Raw genomic sequence first — 22,986 nt, 5'->3', positions numbered from 1 at the left:
ACCTCACAAATGCACCCTTAATGGCGAATTTTTCACATAATCAAATTACACCCTCGAAACACATGCAAAATCATACCCTAAATGGCGTAGCACATGCAAAAACCATGCCCTAAATGGCGTCAACTGAGAAATATCTTATTTATACCCCAAGTGGCATAAACAGGAAAATGAGCTAATTTGATACCCAAGGTGTCTTTTTGATGTTACAGACCTATATATTTGTGTATATTCTCAGTCATCCAGGTAAATAAAATATCAAGTTGATTTAAATTAAATCTAGTCAACTGGACTTACTATTTATTGACTGGCGACGTTTCACATCCTATCCTGGATGCTTCCTCAAGCCGTCTGATTTTTCGGCGGCGATTGGTCAGTGACCCGTGACGGGGTCACAGAACTGAGACGTCGAGGGATCTTTTGGATAGCAGAACTGTAGGCCCCCGCCAAGTTGTGGCGCAGACCTCCTCCTCTGTTCAGAGATGGCTCCTCCCGCTTCACATAAACAGCCTCTTTCACACCTCTTTCAAACCACCGCGATTCTCTGTCCAATATGACAACGTCCTTGTTATCGAATGTGTGGTTGGTACTGTTGAGATGCGAGTATACAGCCGAGTCTCCACAACCGGATGCGCTTGCTCTTCTATGTTGATACATGCGCTTAGCCAGCGGTTGCTTTGTTTCCCCTATATACAAGTCCTTACACCCATTGTCTGTACATGGGATAGCGTAGACAAGGTTATTCTGTTTGTCTTTCGGGACTTTGTCCTTAGGATGAACAAGTTTTTGCCTCAGTGTGTTGGTGGGCTTAAAGGAGACAGGGATTTGGTATCCTCTAAAAATTCTGCGAATTTTCTCGGAGAGCTCTGACACATAGGGGATGGTGACGTTGTGTCGTCGTTTCTCTTCCCCTGCTGATGCAGTATGTGAAGCGTCGTCCTTTGTTGGCGAATTTGGCTTATGAAGCGCTTTCTCAAAGGTCCATTTGCGGTATCCACAAGCACCAAGTGCAGATTTCAAATGCTTGTGTTCCTTGGTCTTAGCGTCCTCATTCGACGAAATAGTGTCCGCACGATGGAATAGCGTTTTGATAACCCCTAGTTTATGGACTAGTGGGTGGTGAGAGTCAAATAGGAGATATTGGTCCGTGTGAGTGTCTTTTCTGTACACAGAAGTGATCAGTTCACCATTACTTTGGATACTGACAAGGCAATCCAGAAACGCGAGTTTTCCGTCCTTGGGTTCCTCCTGCGTAAACAGATCCCTGTCTCCTTTAAGCCCACCAACACACTGAGGCAAAAACTTGTTCATCCTAAGGACAAAGTCCCGAAAGACAAACAGAATAACCTTGTCTACGCTATCCCATGTACAGACAATGGGTGTAAGGACTTGTATATAGGGGAAACAAAGCAACCGCTGGCTAAGCGCATGTATCAACATAGAAGAGCAAGCGCATCCGGTTGTGGAGACTCGGCTGTATACTCGCATCTCAACAGTACCAACCACACATTCGATAACAAGGACGTTGTCATATTGGACAGAGAATCGCGGTGGTTTGAAAGAGGTGTGAAAGAGGCTGTTTATGTGAAGCGGGAGGAGCCATCTCTGAACAGAGGAGGAGGTCTGCGCCACAACTTGGCGGGGGCCTACAGTTCTGCTATCCAAAAGATCCCTCGACGTCTCAGTTCTGTGACCCCGTCACGGGTCACTGACCAATCGCCGCCGAAAAATCAGACGGCTTGAGGAAGCATCCAGGATAGGATGTGAAACGTCGCCAGTCAATAAATAGTAAGTCCAGTTGACTAGATTTAATTTAAATCAACTTGATACAGACCTATAGATACTAAAGAAAACATGCACAAAGGTAACAAAAATCAATTAAAAAGTGGTGATTTTTACTGATCAAGCAAGCAATAATATTACTAACCCTAAACATCTAAGGATTTGGCTGAAAAGGGACCCTTAAATGGCGATGCCTTCTGAAAAAGTACCCCTTTTTCAAAAAGACGTCAACAACGCTGTGCGGTGAAAACATACCCTTTTAGACGGTTTTCTTGGATGCTGGTGCGTAGCAAGTCAAATAGTGAGTGACCCCCCCTCGAACGCGACCACACCCATGAGATTGTTAATTTTAAAAAAATTCAAGTCAAATTTTAAGTTATGGTTTAAGATGTTTAAGCTATTTCTGGACCTATCAGGTACAGAACTCTCGATGTAATCGGCACTGGAGAAGAGGAAGAGAGACAACTTACCTGTAAGATTTACATTAAAACTGCACGTTTCCTCATTACCACTGGAATCTCTTGCAGTAAAGGTCACTGGAGTCAGACCAACTTCGAAATATGTAGGTATTTGAGTAAAGGTTACATCAGACCCTGAGAGTACTTCCGGATAAGGGAGGACCAACTGATGAAGTGTAACTCCTGGTGTTGCTTCTTGTGTCTCATCAGATGGACATCTGATTGAAAGAGGTTCGTCTGGTAAACAAAGATTAAAGAAAGTGAAATGCAAACATTATTTCTGTAGAATGTAATGATACAGTATAGGCTGTGTGAAAATATTGAAATGCGCGTTTCATCCGAATGCAACATTGGGTCCTCTTCAAATGACCAAAATGTATTGCTTAATGACATCATAACATTAATCTTATATAATAATAATAACAACAACAACAACAACAAAACAGTTTTAATAAACAAGACAAGCATTTATATAGTGCATTGTAGATCACATACCCCTCGTAAATATATAACTTTTTAGACTTGCTACAGGAAACAAACATGTTTACTTTTTGGCATGACAGAAATTATATTAACATTACCCATATGAAGGGGGTCAAGACTATTCACAGGGGGGCAAGCTTCCCCCTTTGCACTAGAAGCTGACTGGAAGCGGCAGTACTAGGCCCATAGCAAAAACATTGCAAACTAATACATAGAAATTGTCTATTCAAGCATACCAAATTAAAAGGGAACAAGATCCAGGATCCTGCTCCTCAATATCTTATAGTGAGCTTCTTTGTGTAAAATATATCTTCCAAGCAGAAAAGGTTTGTGATTCTTGTCTGATACATCACTCCTTTGTGAGCCAAGCGCATTCAGATCTGCTGGCGCATAGTCTTTTGCTATATCGTAAAACCTTGTCTACAAGCATATAGGGTGCTTCTGACAGAGGCTGAATTAACCCAGGCGCCATTATGGAATTTGAACAAATAAATTACAGATCCAAGCATATACAAACAAGTATTGTTGTAAGACCAAACTATTGTATTGGGGTATTTACGCACTTTAAAGGAAGGTGACCTGATATATTTGGAAAATCAAATTCTTTAAAACTTACGTATAACATAAAATGTCATCCCTTCAAGCACTCATGCAAAAAGAACATGTAAATTGTCCGCCCTTTTTTCTTTACTAATTCTTTTTGCCGCCCCTTCTTATTCCGCCGCCCCTCTTTTTGCCGCCCCCTTCTTCCCGCCGCCCCTTCGATTTTGCCGCCCCTGCTTTGACCCCGGGGGCTGGCGCCCCAAAAGCCCCCTCCCCCCGAAAATATGCGCATGTTCCCCATCACTTCCACACTGAGGGTTGTATTCTAAAGTACAAAAGGTTGGACACTCCTCTGTCACAGTAAGAGAAAAAAAATCAAGAACCAGTCATTGCCTTTCAATTGCTATCAAAACATCTACAGCTATTTATTCCACAAAATGCAAAAGATAAAATATATGATGATCACTTTATTAATACCAACACATTTGCTTAGGGTATAATTCAAGTACAATTTATGCAAAGATATATGCATTTCAAGAGCTTTCGAATTTTGTGCAGAGTATCATGCACAAAATTATTATGATAAATAAAGTGATGAATATCTTTAATACCTGAACATGTGCCAACATATGCCAGTGTTAGGCCAGGATTGTTGCATTGCGCTACCTCCAGCTGGCATGGATTACCATAGGTTCCCCCATCACTGCCACACTGAGGGTTGTATTCTAAAGTACAAAAGGTTGGACATTCCTCTGTCACAGTAAGAGAAAAAAAATCAAGAAGCAGTCATTACCTTTCAATTGCTATCAAAACATCTATGTCAGCTATTTATTCCACAAAATGCAAAAGATAAAATATATTATGATGCACTTATACCAACACATTTGCCTTCATGTGCAAGCTCTAGGTTGGTATTGTGTAGTTATGCCCACATTTCACACTATGATCACTATATCTCACATGGCGCAAGAAGGACGAATCGCGAAAGTCCAGTGACCGCGTTTAGTGGATTTTTGTGGTTAATCTTTCTTGAGCGATCAGAGTTAGAGTATAGTTGGTAAACTAAGAAAAAAAACAGCTCCTACTTGTCGGACTACTCTAGGTTAGCATTGTTTTGTTTTGCATTGTGTTGTTACAATTTATGCAAACATGTATGCATTTCAAGAGCTTTCGAATTTTGTGCAGAGTATCATGCACAAAATTATTATGATAAATAAAATGATGAATATCTTACCTGAACATGGGCCTACATATGCCAGTGTTAGGCCAGGATTGTTGCATTGCGCTACCGTCAGCTGGCATGGATTACCGTAGGTTTCTCCATCACTTCCACATCGAGGGTCGTATTCTAAAGTACATATAGATGAACATTCCTCTGTCAGTGAGTAAGAGAAACAAAATCAAGAAGCAGTTATTACCTTATTTATTTATTCCACAAAATGCAAAAGATAAAATATATAAATGAGGATGATGATGAACTTACCAACACATTTGCCTTCATGTGCAAGTTGTAGGTTAGCATTGTTGCATTGAGCTGCCTCCAGAAGACATGTATTATTATAGGTAATCCCATCACTTCCACATTGGGGGTTAAATTCCTTAGGACATATGGCAGTAGGGCATTCTACAAGGAAAATTATAAAGAACAGAATAAAAGAATCAGTTGGTACCTTTCAACTGCAATATTTACAGCTATATTTACTTCACAATATGAAATAATGATGATGATGATGTAGAACGTACCCACACATTCGCCTTCGTGTGCAAGTTGTAAGTCAGCATCAGCATTGTTGCATTGAGCTACCGCCAGAAGACATGGATTATTATAGGTAACCCCATCACTTCCACACTGAGGGTTAAATTCCTTAGTACATATGACAGGGCATTCTGTAAGGAAAAGAAACAAAGAAAAACTGAGAATCAGTGGGTATCTTTCAACTGCCCAACTGCTATATAGCAATATCCCGGCCCTGCACTCCTTGTATCCGCGGGTATTCATGCTTATCAGTGAACTTTAAAAACACCCCCTTTTGCATCTCATTTCGCGAAAACACCCCCTTTTTTTTAGCGATTTCGCGAATTATTTGCCCTTCGGTAATACCCCTGTTTTGCTAAAATGCGAACGATATTTCTAATATACCCTTTTCTGGCAGAAACGCGTAGGCTGCTCAATGAAAATACCCTTTTTCCCGCCTTTTTTTCAATTTCGAGAACATGTGGTTTGAAAAAACTCCCCTTTTTTGTGTGTTTCGCGAATCACGTTTCTTTATCTGAAAACTTTTCTGAAATTTTCGACGAGCATGAATACCCGCGGATGAACGCAGTACGGGGGGCCGGGATCAATATTTACTGCTGTATTTACTTCACAAAATGAACAAACAAAATAATGATGATGATGATGATGATGTAGAACGTACCCACACATTCGCCTTCATATGCAAGTTGTAAGTCAACATCAGCATTGTTGCATTGAGCTACCGCCAAAAGACATGGATTATTATAGGTAACCCCATCACTTCCACACTGGGGGTTAAATTCCTTAGTACATATGGCAGGGCATTCTATAAGGAAAAGAATAAAGAATAGAAAAAAAAGGATCAGTATCTTTGTTTACAGCTATATTTACTTCACAATATGAACTTGAACTATGATGATGAAGTAGAACGTACCCACACATTGGCCTTCGTATGCAAGTTGTAAATCAACATCAGCATTGTTGCATTGAGCTACCGCCAGAAGACATGGATTATTATAGGTAACCCCATCACTTCCACATTGGGGGTTAAATTCCTCATCAGTACATATGGGGCATTCTACAAGGAAAAGAATAAAGAATAGAAAGAAAGAAAAAAATCAGTCGATAAACTGTTTCATGAGTCATTTATTCCATTTATGTATATAATTTAGGTAGGGCTTTCTGGTTATAGACTCTTTCATAATTACTTACTTACTTACCTACTTACCTACTTACTTAATTATTGTAAGAAATCATTTATTTTTTCTTTCCCTCAAATGTAATTAAGTAATATCTTCTTACAAGGATTGTTTTGTTTAAATGTATATGGTCAATTCCAGCGAAAGCGGGACAAAATTCTCTCTATGTTAACTTTCCACTTTAAAATGTCATTAATAAAGGAAATCACGTTATTGATGGAGCATATCATGTCACGTCCAATGTGCTCTCTTTGTGCATATAGGCCTTTACTACCAAGTCATACCAGGGGACAAGTTATGATGGCTTAAATGAATTGGCGTTACCCACGAATTCAAAGATAAAGCACCATATATGTCATTGAATGTCCTTCAATCAAAATGAAATTATTACCGTTAGAAAGACGTTTGCATGATCTCTCATATGTAAAACGATTGAATTCCACCAAAGTTTGTGGACTCTAGAGGCCACTAAGTCAATTTGGCTAATAATTTTGCTACCGCGTATCAAAAATAAAATGATCGTTCTGAAAAATGTTAAGTGAATATGCCATAAATGACTATATCATGAAACGAAGTTCCGTTCTATAATTCTGAGGTCCAAGTGATTATTTTATGCAAATACGTTTTACCCATAAAATTCCATAAAATCAAATTTGACGTTACCCACGTATCAACTGTTACCCACGAGTCCAGCAAATATAATTGCCATAACTTAAATTAACATTTAATGACTTTGGACACTGAATTTAGTTTGACAAGCGCTTAAAATTGTCAATCGTAAAAATACGTTCACCGCTTTAAAAAAGAATCTACGACGGTTTAAACTTTTGTTACCCACGAATCCCGAATAGATGCTAACCTTGAAAAACAAGGAGATTGTTTATTTTAAGTTTAAATCAGCACATATTCAAGCCATGGGTATGCTATAATTTTTACAGTACTTACAGTTTATGCACCTAAGAAACGCAAACCCCAAACGGTACTATAGTATTTATAGCTTTACCCACGAATTCGGCGTTACCCACGAATCCAAGGATTTACTCGTAAATTATATGTTTCTTATGCATCTTAACATTTTGAAAACATGCGAAATAGGTTCCAAAACAGTCCTGTTTAATAGCGTCCTCTTGAAGGTATACTGAAGCTGTATCATGAAGTTTTGATTGATTATCCTAAATTACCATTTTTGGGTAAATGCAATTGGTTAGAGAAACGGGAATCATTGAAACACAATGGAGGAATAACCGCATGATGGTTTCCAACCTTCTGTAATATTTTCTATTTTGCCGCTTACCAATACATACCTTCAAATATGTGTTACCCACGAACATTTTAGTTACCCACGAATCCCTACTTAAATTATAGTTAACAATGTATTGATAGTGTTTTAGTTCATAGGAACTCTCAAACACGAGTTAATAGAATATTGCTGAATGAAAATATGGAATGATTTTACTAAAATAATAATATAAAACTGTTTGCTCTGTCTATTTGAATTTGGCAACTTCATTATTCTCAACATTTTTATACCCAAAATGCCATAATGATCCATTCTAAATATTCCATGTAGTTTGTATTTTGATTAAAATTCATTTTAGTGCCATTGCAGCCTGAATTATTGACATACGGAAAAGTATTTTTTATTTTTATTAAAAAAATTAATAGGAATTGCTATTTTCCAGACGCTGTTACCTACGAATCCATCCGAGATCCTCATCCTGCGACGAGATACAAAATCTAACTTTATATTTATATGAAGCATTTATTCTAATCTTTCGAAATAATACAGTAATGTTAAATGACAGCCACTTTGGAAAGAGTTCGAAGAATTGACACAATCTTAACTGTACACCTGGTTCTTTCTTAAAATTTGTAATAACCAAAATATTTCTCTGTAGATATATGTAATAAATTCTATTTTACGTTCAAAGTCTTCACCGATTTCTAGTGTATTATGAGTCACACATAAAATATTGAAAAATATTAAAGAAAGTTAAATTTTATGGCGTACAACAGGTGAAAAAGGCTTGAATTCGTGGGTAACATGCATATGCGCATTTAACACTTTATTTGGTCTAGCAAGAAAAGTTATTTTTCAATCCGATGGCACTTCCAACTGATGATTCACTAGATATGATCGTCTCATTTGATAAGTCTAGAATTGAAAAGGAAAACATTTTCAAAATGGCCCCCAGAGAGAATTTTGTCCCGCTTTGGCTGGAATTGACCATATATTTCAAGGCTTGCTTTATTTAAATGTATATACGCTCGTATTAAATTGCACTTTAAATTTTTCCTTAAATTATTACTTTTGGATTCCATATATTTATGCTGTGGCGTGTCAAAAGGAGGCTCTTCTGGACACCGCCGTGAATGGTGAAACAGCCAAAAATCCAACCAGGGGTGATTTTTAACTTAAAGCCATAATGTACGATCTTATAATATGATTTTTTTTTCAAACCTGATTTTTTTTGCATATTTGCAATGTTTACACATGTCCCTTCCTTCCTTTCCTTCCTTTCTAGTACTTCCTATTGCAGCTCATTTGAGCTATACTGGAAGTCCTCTGGAACTTAGAGGAGGTGAACACCTAAATGGAATCGGCCAAATTTGTTGTCTTTGTAAGTCAACAGAGCAAAGTTCAAGAACTGCATGTTAAAGCCTTAATGTACGATTTTCGTCAAATTTTGATTTTGTTATTCTTTATTCAAAATGTTGAAATAATATTAGTAATAACTGACTAGAAGGGTTGCTGTCCATTTTAGGTTGAAATAATAAGGTAAAGTGAAAGAAACCCCACTGGTTATTTTGGCCATTTAACACGCAGTTCTATGGGAGGACATATTATCATAATTTTTTAATTATGATAATATGTCGAAGTTTGCTCTGTTGAACTACAGAGACAACAAACTTGGTCGATTCCATTTAGGTGCAAGTTGGGACATGTGTACGTGTAGGCCCTAAACATAATAAAAAAAAAAAAATCAGGTTTGAAAAAAATTAACCAATTTCATAATATAAGATCGTACATTATGGCTTTAAATGGTCAAAATAACCAGTGAGGTTTCTTTCACTTTACCTTGTTATTTCAACTTAAAATGGACAGCAACCGTATTATGCCAATAATGTTTAAAATATTGTCTGAAAGTTTCGGATTAAAATTTCATCTGCAACTTGCATTTTTTTGACACTTTTAGATGTAAACTTTGATCACTTTCCCAAAAACATCGACTTTTTTTTTTTTTACTTTTAAGGCACTTTCGAGTTCCATAACTTAGCTTAGGAATATCAGATTTCAACAACAACAAAAACAAAAACAAAAAAGAAGAAATTATCTCTCTTTTAAGGGATCCAAAATGAGCGTTTATTGCGTTTCGACAGTATTTTTTGTGGGACATGAGAGCACCTCAGACCTATCGAATTGCATTCTGAATACGAAGCATGTCTTTCTGATATCAAATAATCTTCATTTTTTGAAAATCACAATATAATACAAATTTTATGACAAATTATAAAAATTTGATATTTTTCGAATTTTTGATATATATAACAGTCCTCGAAGTAAATTATATAAATCTAATGATATATTCTTTAAGTGTATGTAGCAGGGAGGAAAAGCCGACGGTCAATTGAAAATTTTGACCTTTCATATTGAAGATATGGATTTTTTCCCAAAAAGACCTAATTTTTTTGATGTTTTGGGAAAAAAAATCCATATCTTCAATACGAAAGGTCAAAATTTTCAATTGATCGTCGGCTTTTCAACCCACCTACATTCACTTTAAGTATAAATCATCAGATTTATAAAGTTTACTTCAAGTACTGTTAAATATCAAAAATATCAATTTTTAATGATTTGCCATAAAATGTGTATTTAATTGCGAATTTCAAAATTTCAAAATTATTTGATATCAGAATGACATTCTTCGTATTCAGAATGCAATTCGATATGTCTGATGTACTCTAATGTCCCAAAATAAATACTGTCCAAACGTTCATACCCCAGCCCTTAACAATAGGTACAAAACTCCTCAGGTCTTTTGACATCATATTTAAACTATACATATACGTATGTAAACACTCAGAACGGCAATCACCAGCTTCTATTATTATGCATCAGTACAATTCAGAGATACACCTTTTTGCTATGAAATTCATTTTCGCGGTCAAATATAAAGCAATGATTGTTTGTTCAGTGATATCAGTTAAAAACATAGTGCTTGGATATACCTTTAACAACAATCTTGGTGTTAAAATTAGGCATGAAAGTGTGTCTTTCAGTGTTAAGATTTTTGATTTTTACAAGCCTCAACTTCGCCCCCGAGCTTTTTTCACAATTTTTTTTTTTTTTTTGCGTTTCAAACAAAGTTCGCTAAAGAAAGATATTTCCCACCTATGTACGGCACATCATCTATATATTATAGTTTTGTCAGAATATCCGTTTTGATTTCACTTTTTTCACTTGCGACTGCCAAATGTCCAACCAGTACATGTAAATTTACTTCATTTCTAATACAACCAGCAGAAATAATCGATATTTTTATTGTGGCTTCCAAAATCATCCATCCATGGGTACATTCGAGAGTTGATTTTGACAAAATTGGTCGTCGGAATTGAAGAATCATGGTGCAATCAAAACCTAACTTGTCTTTTGTTAGCGAATTATGTTACTTTGAAAAGCAAAAACGTTAATTGACCCCCAAAAAAGCTCGCGGGGCAAGTTGAAGGCTGTGAAAATCCAAAATCTTACACTAGAAGCATACATTTCACACCTAAGTTTAACATCAGGGTTTGAAAAAAATATGCAGTACGAAGCATTATAGCTTTCTTTTGACATTTACCGAAGAAATGAAAATTATTGCTTTTCATTTGGCCGAGAAAATTTATTATGAAGTGAAAAGGTGTAACTCAAACATTTACTCAATTCAACACCAAATTCGATCGTTTGTACTCGCCTTGTACAACAATAGCCATCGGTTGACCACCGAGTGTAAAGGGTACCACAACTAAACTCCTCAACAAAAGTTTGGAAAGTTTTTTCAAGCATCTGTATCTCAAATTATTTGTGAAATATTCATATCAATGGATAGCTACAATACTCCCCTTTACAATGACACCCCATTTGAAACAATAACATTTTACACGGCTGAGTACACGCCTTGTGAATGTAGTGGGGTCTCAAAAAGAATTGGCCAAATTGACCATTATTCTGTGCAGCAAGCTGCAATCCCATAACTTCACAATCTGGGACCTGATGCAATCCTCCAAGATGACACCGTTCACCCCACATAGCCACGGTAGTCAACGACTACCTACAGAATATTGGAGTAGAGTCAAAATGGCCTGCCATCAGGCCAGACCCAGGGGCCAGGCCTCAATCCGATTGAACACTTGTGGGACCAGCTTGATCGTGCTGTGCGTGCCAGAGAAGCCCATATGCAACCACATTGAATGACCTGCGACGAATCCTTGTTGAAGAATGGAATTCCATCCTACAGTAACGTGTAACCAGGTCGGTGAGCAGCATGAGGAGAAGGTGCCTGACTATTGTGGCTGCCTGTGGTTTTTCCACCCGCTATTGAGGTTAGTGGCTAGCGTTGTTTGAGCATGGTTTGAGCACAGAATAATGGTCAATTTGGCAAATTCTGTTTGAGACCCCCTACATTCACAAGGCGTGTACTCAGCCGTGAAACATGTTATTGTTTCAAATGGGGTGTCATTGTCAAGGGGAGTATTGTAGCTATCCAATGATATGCAACACGATATGAATATGTCACAAATAATTGGAGATACAGATGCTTGAAAAAACTTTCCAAACTTTTGTTGAGGAGTTTATATCCTCACGCTGTGCTTTCAGAGGCATGGCATCCATTGTTCCATACCATGTAAAAATCTTGTCGTGTTATCTTATTACTTGTACCACATAGCTTTTTGTAAAATGTCTAATATTAGATGGAATTAAAACGGAACTGAACTGAGCTTTTTCTGGTCCTACCTGGTACAGGACTCTCACCACAAGAGAATGTCTGGCTACCTTCTTCCACACACTGAGACCTACAGGTAACCCGACTACGGCCACTGCTGGGATAACAGTCTCTGCACTTTGTTTGGCATTCTTTTTTCTCGTTCTGTCGGCGTTTCTTTGAATCTGAAGGACCGCGAGCTGCGTCACAGGTATAAAGCATGAAGCCCACGACTACCAACAAGATGATGCTATGTTGATACTTCATCTTTACTGCCAAGGTTGGATCTGAAAGATAGTTCAAACGGATCAATTATGTTGATTGATTGATAAATTTTAACTTTGGGCCCAAGTAGCCTATCATGATAATTAGTTCGACACCGCTATAAACATAAGAAAACTAGTGTCTTTTTATATGGTTCAGTTTTGTAAGGTTGTTCATCATAATTATTATTGCTTTAACGGTGATAAGGGAGCGATCGTTATTTATGGCAGGGGGGGAATGGGTAAATTTAGGGGAACACAAATTTTTTTGTGGTCTTGAGGGGGGAACTGAAATTTTAGTTGAACCAGGAGGGGGATTGTTAAATTTTAAATGGAGAAAATTGGGAAAACAAGGGGAACGCGAAAACTTTGAGCGGACGCGAGGGGGGAACGCGAAATTTTGTGTCGGTATTTTTGCCAAAACACCCATTCCCCCCCTGCCGTAAATAACGATCGGTCCCTAAGTTAATTCCTTTAACTTTCCTAGTTAGTCTTTAGTTCTTTGCTGTTTTTAGTGTTCGTTCACAGAAGGAAAGTCATCTATTAGCGGCGATTTCACTCTTCTCATACTCATTACAAGTTGTCAATCGCTTTAATTAACGCAAACAGAGTTCAACGGAGACGAGAAAACCATCAAACATCTTTAGTGTGTGAAGTAATTTATTTCTATGTCAAAAACTCACAAAATGGTAATTTGCGTGCATTATCATCATAATTTGTGACACATTGATCATATTGATTAAACACATTAGAGACTGAGAGCGCAGTTCTATCCCAGTGGCCGCACCTGACGTTGAAATTTCGACATCGAAATCAATTTCGACATCGAAATCAATTTCGACATCGAAATCAATTTCGACATCGAAATCAATTTCGACGGCGAAATCAGGTGGCGAAATCAGGTTGAAACTTCAACCTGATGGACTTCAACCTGATTAACGTTGAAATTTCAACTTGATTTCAACTATCCTCCGTGAAATTATAGGATGAAATCAGGTTAGGTTGAAACTTCGACGTTCGCGAAATCCTAACCTGTGCACCATTGGGATGCTATAGCCTATATAAGGCCACGTGTTTTGAACTCGCCACCCTTAGCGTTACATCACAAATATTTTGAATTTTTACACCAATCAAGTTTCAAATTAGAATATCTCCACAACTATCAACCCTAAACTAGCAAAAGTATACATTTTTGGAAAGCTGAAGGCAAAAGCAATTTAAATATACACATTTCAACTCACTGTACAGGGTGACCTTGAAGTTATACAGGGTGGAATAAAAAATCCAAATAAAAAAATGGGTCATTTAATGCATTGCTTATTACTAACTTGCAGTTATAAACTGAAAGTAAACAACATTGATTTGGTTAGAGGTTAGGGGAGCCTACTGACTCTGGAAGAAAAAAAAATCACAGCTGTTTGGTAATCTCGGAATACAGGGTGTCCCAAAATATGTTCAAATTTTTTTTACAATTCAACATATTTTGAACTGAAACATTTTACCCTAACCCATACAAAAAAAGTAAGTCCATATTTAGATTCCTCATCAAATTTCCTCTCAGAAAATGTAAACTTTGACTATGATAGGATAAGTAATTAAAATTTACAGCAACTTTTAGATTTTGAAGACATCCGCATTGCTTACTACAGTGTTTAATATGAAAACGGGTAGTTTTGTACATAAAAGTTTGCATTTTATAGACTAAACCAATCATAAAGAGTTAAAAATGATTAAAAACAATTAGCCGAATTAATAATCTTTCAAAAGAGCTCTTAACCATGTCTGTAGCCCATATGGATGCAAAGATATGATCAGTTGATTCAACGCACACACACAAAATCTTTATTTCCCATAGACTTTGCACATACCGCCACCGCCTCATCCGCCACCGCCTCATCCACTACCTCTGTCATTCTGAACTCAAACAACTCTAACTCCACTATCTTAGCTGATAAACAATTCTCCTTTGGAGGTCTGTTAGGGCACTTATATAGCTACAAAATGACACCAAACACACTTCAATACCTTTTGTTTAAGCAGAGATATAACGATTTGAACGAGTCTCGATTTGGAAAAGCGTAACAACACCACCATTTTTGGGTGGCGAGTTCAAAACGCGTGGCCATAACTGAAATATAAAGAAGTGTAGCCTTCACTTACATTATGTGCAGACTATCCGCAATGGTGTGTATTCAGCAGGACGATTTTGGTGAAGATGATTCAGCGGTGAGAGCCGATTGGTGACGCAGGATCAGGACTGAGTTGTCTGATGTGGTGATGACAGTGTCACTAACAACGAAATTCATTAGGCCAAACTATATATAGGCTACTTTCAGCGTAGGTGTAATAGGCCTTCGCGTAATCGAATATTTTCAGGGGGTGGGGTGTCACTATCAAAGTATTTAGGCCTTGTCGAGTCAAGGAGGTAACCGTGGCAACGTATCTTGAGCATGTTGAGTTTCTTGGTTACTGGTCATCAATAGCGTGTCACTACCTACGACTACGAGGATCGGCAAGGAGGCAAAGGAAACTTAGTGGACCTATGGCATCGACCTCCTAATTTAAATTCTGTCAATGTTTAAGCTCTTGAAACTCTGCACTTTTAATAAGGTCTAACGTTAGTACCCAACCTGCTTGTTGTTTACCTGGTCATGATGTGAAGGTGACGACTATGGAACTATCAGACCTCGTCACCATTAGCGCTTATTTTCAGCTTCTTTTCAATGTTACGTGAATTAGGCCATGGCTATTGAACTAGCCCCGGAACTAGTGCCTACTAGGACTACCCACCTACACTCAACTTGCTTATGCATGGTCACAAGTGGGCCTATACGACCATACTGAATGGGCGCGGGCAGGTGTGGACGTTGTTGTCATGCCCTGAGGGCAAAGTGTCGTATTTAGGCATACATTTTAATTCCCCCCCCCCCCCCGCTCATCAGTGCCGTCGGTTCATCTTAGGCCGTCGGTAGACGACGGGCCTTGGACAAAAAGAATTGGGGGTCATCAATAGACAATTTTGTGTGTACATGTTGAAGAAACAAATCTTGTATATGACTCTTTCATTTTGGCTGTTAACGTTAGCACATTGAAGGATATTGATCATACTGCAGTTACTGTCCATTTTCCTACACAATACACAGTTCTCTCACCATTGACGTGTGACGGTCACTGTGTGAAAACTAACCGGCCAATATTTTTGTATTCTCTGAAATTCTAGAAAATATAGTTTTGTAACATGTCCTAAATTTTTAGCTAATTTAGATGTTTGGAAATATTCGTACTTTTGTGCTTTTAGTAAGAAAGGGCACAGCATGGCCTGCTGTACGGGTGTGAGTCATGGGTAATCACCAAAGACATGGAAAACAAAATCAATGCCTTTGCAACATCTTGCTACAGAGTCATGTTAAACATCAAGCGTGTGGATCGGATTCCAAATGAAACCATCTACAATCTGACCAACACCACTCCACTGGTTGCCAGAGTCAAGATTCATCAACTCAAATTTCTCGGCCATATACTTCGTCTTGAAGACGACGAGCCTGTGAAAGAATATGCCCTTTACATTCCACCACATGGGAAGAGGAAACCAGGACGGCCGCGCACACTGTACTTACAGTATGTCCAGCACCCCCTGGGAGATACTGAAGGGATATTGCAGCCAAACAAAATTGTTTCGCTTGCCCAAGATCGCAATAGTTAGTCGCCTGCTCCGCAGCCGACTGATGATGATGATGGCCTGCAAAATTCCCTGTGTAAATTGAATGCAACTTTTAGTGACTATCACTCATTTTGTGGATCGCTCTCTTCCGAAAGGCATTAAAACTAAACCACTTGACGGATATTTTTTGTACTTGCTGCCAATCAAGAATAATGTTTACATTACATGTAGGCTAAAAACTGAGTAGGTGGGGCATGCAAATGGTCGCACCTCCCTGATATGTAAATGACAGATAACAGCAAAAACAACTCCCAAATCTGTCCGTAACTTTGGTCAGTGGAGATAGTCAGGGGATTTCAAGTGGGTGATTATTGATTGGCAAGTGACATATTTGGGCATAAAAGTGCAGCCCACCATTCAATGTGGAGGATGGACTAGACTTTATCGATTGATTTTGCTGGAGTAATTTCCTGTTAACCAGGTTTAAGTACTGCAAACTCGAATCATGTTTACTGTACAGCATAACTGCACTGTGTAAAAACGGTGTGAAAAATCTTTAGATTTCGAGGACCGCACTGGCCAAAAACAATAATATTTGGGTCAACAATTCACAACTTCCGTCAGCAAATTCTTTTTTCGTCGGTACATTTACAAGTTGTGTCCCCGGTTCCGAAAATGGTTAATGGTTCCATATAGAGGACATATTTTAGAACCTTTTTTTTTGACAGTGAACCACTGAGTTGATCAAGAGCAAAATGGGCCAAATTATTACAGGATAAAGCTGCTAGGATTTTAACGATTGAAGTTAAAATTTACATAATTCATGGTAAGGATGATGAATAATTTACATAATATAGGCCTATCTGTCTCCTAATGTGCACATGTCATCATTGTAAAATCACCCAAGCTACTGATCTGAAAGCGAGAGATAAACAGCATGCATTTCAGAATTGTTTTCCTAGGCCTAGGCCTACTACCTAACCTAGACCTACTACTCCCTAACCTAGGCCTACTTTCAACTTGTTTTCAATACATGCATGACATGTGAATGATCCTCTTGAACATGTTGAAGTTGTCACTCCTGCCCACTATACGCACCTACACTCAAAGTGGCGTGCTCATATCATATGTCTTGTCAACCCTCTAATTTCACACTATTCATTTTTCTGAATATAATCCCAACTCATTTATTTATGATCCCGAACTATTCGTTTTGATAATATTATTCATTTAGGTATCCCTTTGATCCGACAATCTTATCAAAATGAATAGTTTCCGTTTTATGTTAACAAGTCTAACTATTTAAATTGAAAAGATATCTGTCAAATCTAAATATATATACATCCAGCAAACACAAAACGTTTGACAGCAACGTAAAATGTCGGGTTATATAAAGGTTATAAAAATATTTTAATAGCATTCAAAAAACATTTTTTGAAAACTTGATGCAAAACATTTTAAACAGAATTTTATTTACACTCAGAACGCCAGTGACCATCCTCTATTATTATGCATGCATAGTCGTGCTAAAAGTCGATCGATACACAGAGGCTCCGGAAGATGTTAAATATTGGGGGGAATGGTGCCTGGCCAAAATTGTTGGTGGGGGAAATGGTAATTTTCCATAGGCATCCAAATTATTGGGGAGCCCCCGGCCCCCGGTTCCGGAGCCACTGATACATGTTGAACATTGTGACGTCATGGGTCTAATTTTACTCCCACAGGGGGTAAAAATTAAATTTGCTCTGATTTTGATGAAAATTATTTCAAATTATGTGTCTTGTTGCAAGAAATTAGAAAAAGAATAGTTTTAAATATGTGTTTTCTTATCCAGGCAGCACAACAATGGTCAAGGTCAAATTGACTCAATGCGACTCAATGGGTACGTATTGTCCCAATTGGATGTGTTATCAAGGTAGCAAAATACCCTACATAGGGCAAACTATTCTTTTCCTGATTTTTTCACGGAAAGACAAATAATTTGAGATCATTTTCAACAGAATTGGAGCATTTTTCATTTTTGCCCTATGCCATGTTTATGTGGAGCCAAAATTAAACTATGACGTCACAATGTTACCCTTTTGTTCATAACTCCAAACCCGTATGTCGTAAATAAGTCAAACTATACTTTTTCTGAATCCTTATAATGGAACACATTGTTTGTGTTTTTAACCAAGTCTGAGCAATTTTGAACTTGACCACTGTGTAAAAGTTCAACGACCTTTTCTCACCAAATAAGAATGCTGTTGAAGTGCCTCCATAATAAATGCAAATGATTAGCTCTATAAGTATTGTATCTCGATCCATATACAGCAAATTTAACATGATTCACACGGTCATTACCTTCTAAAAACAGATCAAAAAATACACCAAGTAAAAACAAACAAGTAGACACTATCTTAATTCGGTATTGCTGGTCACTCATTTATTGAATTAAAAGTTACATATTTTGAACCTAATGCTCATCAAAAGTGTTGGGACACTTTTGATAGGGTAATGTAAATAAGCCCCCCCACCCATCAATTGAATCATATTTTGGCACTCAATATTGTATTGACTGGGCGGGAAAAAAAGGGGAGGGTTGAGATGTTAGGAAAAGGTTCAGGCTTGACACCAACATGACCAAAGAAACCTCCGTTTCAGCACATTAAAAAATAACGAAATTAAGGCCATAATATAGTAGTATTTAGTACACGTTTTCCCCCGGCGTTTTCCATCAATGTCACAACACGAAATTAAGGTTGTAGACAGGGGCGTAACCAGACCTGACCTTCCGGGGGGGGCAAGATTGAAACATTTCCCAATTCTTGACCAAAAAGTCGCGAGCGGCTTGCCGCGGAGCGTTAAACGGGTGGGGTCCAGGTGCAAAGCCCCGGCGGGGGTCAAGGGGCCGGAGCCCCCTGAAGCTCCTGGTTTTTGGCATATTAGAAGCTAAAAATCAGTGTTTCAGAGTACAAATTTCAAATTCCTCTTTCTTTCCCTTTTCTTTTCTTCTCCTTCCCTTTTTCTCTTCTCCTTCCCTTTTTCCCCTTTTTTCTTTTCTTCTTTCCCTTTCTCTTCTTCCCTCTTTTTTCCCCTTTTTTTCTCTTCTCCTTCCCCTTTTTTTTTTTCCTCTTTTTCTCTCCTTCCCCCCTTTTCCCTTCCCAATTTTTTTTGCTCTTCTTCCCAGTTTTTTAGTGTCCGGGGGGCAGCTTGCCCCCGGCCACCCCACTGGTTACGCCACTGGTTGTAGATCTAACTGTAAATATGGTTTCACAAAATGTTTCATCAAGTCAAGGTTCTGCCAATCATGCGGGCAGTTGGTTTGAGATCACGTTAGCATACGAGGCCGCAATATCTGGGGAAAAAAGAACAGAACAACACATTAGGCTAATTATAAAAACAAACTTCTCAATTTTTAATGTTTTTATTGACACTTTGAACATGTCCGGGGCTATTCACAACACCACATGTCTCTTTTCCATATTTTTGGCCATAATGAGATTTTGGTAGTCTATGGCAGCTTATATGACTATGATGTTTGTACACGTAATCTTTCTTGCAGACTCTGTCGTTTGGCAAATTCTTCGTGCAATTTGTATTCGCTGTCTGTCGAACTATACCCTAAAAAGAGGATGCTAGAATCACGAAACGCCCCTTGATTTTTTTAATAAATAAACTGTGATCATAAACAAAACAATTACAAAACCATTTACCTATTTATAGTACAGGATCGGTGCAAACATGACCACAGCCATTTGAACAGCATTTCTGTCCCCTCATACAATCGATATCACTGCTGCAAGCTTCTACACATATCCCAACGCTGTCAGGTGCAAGATCGGGACACTTGAGCTCTACATAACAAATGAAAAAAAAAAAACGTAGTTAAAAATTTACCCCATTTCTAAAAAATTTAAAAAATATTAATTTTAATGACGTTTGTAAATTTGATTGCTATAAAATGTAGTATACTAGTACAGCATAGTGGGAGTATATAAAACAGCCGAACTCCGAGCAGTTTTTTCCAATCCTGACTTGATCCTGGGGTCTTTTTTGAAAAACGAAACCTTCTTTACGAACACTGTCATACAGTCATAGTTCTTTTGACGTACCTGATCTCCATCCAGATGAAGCACAAGCATCACATGTACATGATGTAAGAATAAGACTGCTCAAAGCGAGCAACAAGGCGAGTTTTTGTTGGTGGTTCATCTTCAACACTGAAAGAAAGTGATGAATGCGAAATCGTAACTGAGTGAAATGTGCAGCTATTTGCTAAGATTGCCTATCGTGAAACTCCAAAGTATGGGCAATAAGAACTTGTTCAAATACTTCATCATGCTTTCAAAATGCAATTTTTTAACTGTTGAAGATAAATAAACACTAGAACTGGGCCGGGTGTGTTTATGTAAATGTATTCCATATTAAGTAGCCATAGCAAAGTTGGTCCAATTATACTTTGGATCTCTTTTAAGGCGATATAATACCCTGATTTTCATCAGTACCCATCTTCTTTTTTTTGTTGCAAATTTATAAAGTATATAAATATGTTCATCATCTCATGTCCTGAACTTATAAAATATCTCTACATACAAAGTGGTTTTAAACCATTTTAGAAAATCAGTTTAGCCCTATATATTTTTTTGTTTACTGTATCCTGGTAACGGAGATGTGTGTTTCATAACAAACCATAATTTATTCTATTGAACATGTCCAAGTAGAATACATGAATAGAATACATTAAATCCTTTGTTATACTATCTATAGAAATGTACTCACTGATTATAACACTGAATAAATTAAATAGGCCTAATCTCTTCCACATAGACAATTTAACACTACACTATGTATGTATCTTCTATAATATGTTGTTAGGAAAAGAGATTAAAAAAGGCTATAAGGTCATCAAAGGTCAGGTTATAGGTCAATTGGTTCAGGTCAAATTCAGGCATCAATTTTGAATACATGTGATAGTCTGTGATATCATACATGTCATAATGAGGCATCAATTTTGATATTTTGTCTGTTACTGGATATATAATGGAAATGTGTGAGGTGGATATACTAAAATACCTTGGGATGTAAATGGTGAGTACAATTTAGATTGCCTAGTTGAGTTGGATTGGGCAAATAGATATAAAATAGTTACCAAAATCACAAAAATGAAGCTTACGGAAAACTACCTAATATGGTGGTATAGGTGACAAAAAATACAATCTTTTTCAACATTGCTGTAGTGTGGTTGTGGTAACCTGTTACCTATGGCTTAATTAAGTTTCAGTGACATAGTGTCGCAAGTTCAAAATACAAAATATAGCTCGACATTGAAAATAGAAGCATTTTAACCGGTTCGTTTTTTGATAGTTGTGGAGCACCAAGTTCACGAAGTCATAAAAGAAATCAAGGACCACTTATTCCCATTTTACATATCAACATTATTTCCCTAATGTGTTAGCAACACATATCCAAAATTTTAACGAAATCCGTTAATAGTAAGCTTTCCAAAATGAAGTGAATTTAAATCATCAGTGATGTACCTCCTTTTGGCTTCTATCTTCAAAAGCATGTACGCTACATTGATACCGATGCCACCAATAAAACGAGAAGATTTGCACCTTCATTTTGCATACCACTTTGTCCAATTTTTTTCGTAACTTCTTCACAAAATGCGAAAAAATGAAAAAAAAAATCAATGGGTGTAGTACCCCCTTAACCATTGTTAACATAGCGGTGGAACCGCGCAAATGTCCGAGCAGTGCAAAATATGCTGTACTACGGTGTACCATGAGGGACATGCAAACTTAAAATAATTTTTTACAAACTCAAATAATTTTCTACAAACTCAAATAATTTTTTACAAACTCAAATAATTTTCTACAAACTCAAATAATTTTTTACAAACTCAAATAATTTTTTCAAACTTTAAAGAATTTTGGCAAACTCTAATAAGTTTTTACAAACTCAAATAATTTTTTACAAACTCAAATAATTTTTGCAAACTTAAATTAATTTCTGCAAACTCAAATAATTTTTACAAACTTAAATAATTTTTTACAAACTCAAATAATTTAGTGAGAAAAGCACTAAAAATGTCCCGTCTGTCACGTCCCGTCTGTCACGTCCCGTCTGTCACGTCCCGTCTGTCACGTCCTGTGTCACAATTTTGAATAGCACACATTTGTGTATTATAATACATATGCACTGGGGATATTCATTAATAGTCTAATATCAGCTTTGACACCTCTACTGCAATCCAGGATACAAATGAAACCCAGAAGAAATATTATGAATGTATGCTTTCATTTTCCACTATGGGTGTTAAAATTGTCAGTCTGTCACGGAAAAACATCAAAAAGGTGTTTATTTTCTATATTGTAACATATCAATCAATCAATCTTTATTTCATTCAAAATACAACAATACAATAACAGCAAAACAACACATTTGAATGAGGAGATGCTCAGAAGGCCAAAAAGGCCTGAACAAGCACCCCCTTAACCTTAGCCTAAGTTTGTAAAAAATCATTTTAAGTTTGCATGTCCCTCATGGTACACCGTACTTACCCTTATAAAAAAATATATGCCCGCTGTCTCTTAGCGTGAAACACTACAAAAATACAATACACTGGTTCATTTCTGTCGTGTTTCATAACTTGATTAATCTGTGATTATTTAAATCAACCATAATATCTGCTTAAATTTAAAAAAATCTTAATTCCTTGTTGAAAGCCTCTCAAAACCTCATTGCTTGCCCAATAAATATGGGCTCAATCGATCCAATTTCATATCAAAATCTGGAACTTGTCAAAAGTTGAGCCTTGAAAATTCGATACAGCTGTAAAGATGACTAGGTTTTGGAATTACGCCATTATTTTGTACTTTCATAAAATTTATATGACTCGTCAAGAGCTCTTTAAAGGG

At 37.3% G+C, this 22,986-nt stretch overlaps 1 long non-coding RNA gene across 1 annotated transcript; it reads right to left on the bottom strand.

Annotated features, from left to right (window-relative positions):
* Positions 1 to 19,314: 19,314 nt before the first annotated feature.
* On the bottom strand, positions 19,315 to 20,283 carry LOC140165451 (uncharacterized). The gene is made up of 3 exons (XR_011860728.1): positions 20,179 to 20,283; positions 19,780 to 19,920; positions 19,315 to 19,421 (listed from the first exon to the last, which is right to left on the bottom strand). It is a non-coding gene; the product is annotated as an uncharacterized lncRNA (long non-coding RNA).
* Between the last annotated feature and the right edge of the window lie 2,703 nt (positions 20,284 to 22,986).

The sequence above is a fragment of the Amphiura filiformis genome, chromosome 12, assembly GCF_039555335.1.
Source record: "Amphiura filiformis chromosome 12, Afil_fr2py, whole genome shotgun sequence".
In the NCBI taxonomy this organism is placed as follows: domain Eukaryota; kingdom Metazoa; phylum Echinodermata; class Ophiuroidea; order Amphilepidida; family Amphiuridae; genus Amphiura; species Amphiura filiformis.
Note: the sequence above shows the minus strand (reverse complement) of the source record. Positions and strands in the feature narration are given on the sequence as shown.